The sequence below is a fragment of the Mus caroli genome, chromosome 11 (assembly GCF_900094665.2).
Source record: "Mus caroli chromosome 11, CAROLI_EIJ_v1.1, whole genome shotgun sequence".
NCBI classification, from domain to species: domain Eukaryota; kingdom Metazoa; phylum Chordata; class Mammalia; order Rodentia; family Muridae; genus Mus; species Mus caroli.
In genome coordinates, this window is record NC_034580.1 from 64,433,544 (window position 1) to 64,436,946 (window position 3,403).

Here is a 3,403-nt window from a genome sequence, read left to right on the forward strand (position 1 = left end):
CTCAGAAATCCGCCTGCCTCTGCCTCCCAAGTGCTGGGATTAAAAGTGTGCACCACCATGCCCCGCATTGAATTTTTTTTGTTTGTTTGTTTTTGCTTTTTTTGTTTGTTTGTTTTTTGTTTTTGAGACAGGGTTTCTCTGTGTAGCCCTGGCTGTCCTGGAACTCACTCTGTAGACAAGTAGACAAGGCTGGCCTCAAACTCAGAAATCTGCCTGCCTCTGCCTCCCCAGTGCTGGGATTAAAGGTGTGCGCCACCACTGCCTGGCCTGAGAGAGAGAAGTATACTGTAGCTGTCTTCAGACACACCAGAAGAGGGCATTGGATTCTATTACAGATGGTGGTGAGCCACCATGTGGTTGCTGGGAATTGAAAACTCAAGACCTTTGGAAGAACAGTCAATGTTCTTAACCGCTGAGCCATTCCTCCAGCCCTAACTTTAATTTTTTTTTTTTTTTTAATGTGTTGAGGTGTTTGCTTGCGTGTGTCTGTGCACCAAATGCATGCAGTACCTATGGATGTCAGAAGAGGGCGCTGGATCTATCAGAACGGGAGTTACAGCCATTTGTAAGCTGCCATGTGGGCGCAGAACATCGAGTCCTATTCCTAGGGAAGAGCACTGGTCTCTCTTGACTGCTGAGCCATCTCTGCAGTTCTCAACTGAAACCTGGGCCAGGCTGTCTGCAGGTGGTGCAGCTGTGAAAGGGGAGCCCTGTAAGAGGCAGAAGGTCACTGCTGCTGTGCATTGCCTTCTGTTTTCCTTCCCTGCTTCTAGCACCCCAGGACGGAAGCAACTTTTCTCTGCCAGAGGCTCCCCACCATGATGCTCTTCCTCATCACGGGCAAAGGAACGGTGCAAAGTGACCATGGACTGAGAGACTTTGGAACCATGTGTTCAAATAAATCTCTCTTCCCTTTGCTTTCTAGGTTATCTTTAGCTGCAGTGAAAAGTCCAATCAATACAAAGAAGAGAGCCTGATGCTAGCCCATTGTTTGCCAGAGCTAAGCCCTTGTTAACATTAGCATGGTTATAATAAGCCTGGTGTGGTGGCGCACGCCTTTAATCCCAGCACTTGGGAGGCAGAGGCAGGNGGATTTCTGAGTTCGAGGCCAGCCTGGTCTACANAGTGAGTTCCAGGACAGCCAGGGCTACACAGAGAAACCGTGTCTCGAAAAACAACAACAAAAAAGTAAGTCTGTATATATAGGGCTGTAACTTTCAGTCTGTCAGGTCCAAAGCAAACTCCAGTTCCCCAAACCCCAAAGGCAGTCCATTTATCCAGAAAGGAGCTCAACCTGAAGCACTAGGAGATTTCTGGCAGTTAGATAAAGCCAGCATTCCTCAGTTATCTGTGAAGCAGGCTCCCCTCCCCAAAAAGGTCGTTTCCCTCATGTCTGGCAGAGGAGACCAGACCCATCAGTATATTAAAGCTTATGCTGGTATCACAAGTACACATTACAAAATTTAAAGACTAAGCTAGCTGCCCTCCACCCCCCACCCCTGCCACCTTAAACTCCCTCCAGCTTATGGACTTGCCTCCCCATAACCAGCTATCTTGGTTATGCACTTTCTCCCTGGTTCCTGTCACCGTGTTTTCTCTCTTCTTTGTCCCTGCTAGTCTTCCCCTCTCTCTCAGACAGCCCTGGCCATGTCCACTGAGCTGACAGTGTCCATTCTATTTCTCCCTCTCTCTCCCTCTCTTCCAGATGCCTCTGGCTGTTTTACAATATCTACAATAAAACAAACAAACAAACAAACCTTCCCTTAGACATTCCATGCTGTCAGTTTATACCCAGACTAATCCTTTAAAAAAAACCAAAGACTTTGTTGTCAGTGTAGCAAATCTCAGAAACGCTCCCACTTGAGTACTGTATGTGAAGCTGAGAAGAGGTTGCTCATGGGAGGGGTGGGGTGATAAACCAGACACTCTCACCAGGTCACCCTGACAGGGGGGCACACTGGTAGACTTACTTCCATCATCAAATAACTAGTATAAGCAGCAGGATGCCACACACCATGATCCCAACCAGAGGGTAGATACTTGAGATTAGCTGGGCTGCACTGTCACACCTGCTAATGGAAAAGCACAAGGATTGGCCCCTCGGAGACACCAGAGCATCTGCAGATCCCATAACTTTGCCTTGAAAAATTAATTTAATACACTTAACCTTTTTGTTCTTGGTTTGCCGCCAGAGCTAAAATTGACTTGCATTCTTCTAGGACGCTGATGAGAAATGACTTGGGAAGGCCTAGGAAAAGCACTGAGAGGGAATCTGCCAGCCCCTCCCCTTTCCTTGTTTTCTAAGTTTTCTCCCCCTAACACTGAAGAAAGAGGGGCTTTTCTATCTTTATTTTCGAGGCCTTGTTAAATTAATATTCCTCACACTCAGAGAGGGAATTTCACGTGTGTGTCTCACATAGTGATTCGGTGTGTCACTGTGACATATCCCTGGCCATTGCATTCCCAGGGCCAGGTAGAGCTTGTGAAATGAATACATGCAGTCTACCTTCCTCAGGTCTGGCAGTGACTAAGGAGTGTAACTACAGGCCGGCCTCAGCCGGGGGAGGACAGTAAGCCTCCTAGCTTGCTGGAAGTGAATAGCTGTCCAGGTTGAGGGACTCTCAGAGCTAAAGCCAGGGCAGTTTGAGGTGAGTTAGTACAGACACTGGGGAGGCCTGCACCACCATGCACTTTTGGTCCAAGTGTGAGCTTCCCTCATTCAGTGGAACAAGGCCCTGCCTGCACCGGGTGCCTCCCTCTCCTCACCCCTGTCCACACACAAATGGTCTGTGCTGTCTCATGGTTACGGAGGGGTCACATCTGGAGAGACCCTTCCTGCTGGCTGCCCTGCTGCCCACAGTGTAGGCAAGAGGCTCAGTGCAAGTGTGGGGACAGCTAGCCCTAACATGATGGCACTTTGTTATTGCCTGCTGTGTCCCAGAGTCACTTCCCCCAGAATGCTCAGGACTGTGTAAAAATAAATTACTTGTAGCCAGGCGGTGGTGGTGCACGCCTTTAATCCCAGCACTCGGGAGGCAGAGGCAGGCAGATTTCTGGGTTCGAGGCCAGCCTGGTCTACAAAGTGAGTTCCAGGACAGCCAGGGCTATACAGAGAAACCCTGTCTCAAAAAACAAAACAAAACAAAATTACAAGTAACTCCCCTGCAATTGCTAAAGAAAATTCATATGATAACAGGCATTCCTTATGGGCCTTTGCCCTCTGCCCTGGAAAAGCCTTGAGATCCTTTTAGTCCTTCAGGGGAGAAAGAAAAGAACAATGGTGAGCCTGTTGGGAGGGGTTTCACCACTTGTTTGTTTGTTTGTTTTTGGTTTTTGGAGACAGGATTTCTCTGTGTAGCCCTGACTGTCCTAGAACTCACTCTGTAGACCAGGCTGGCCTTGA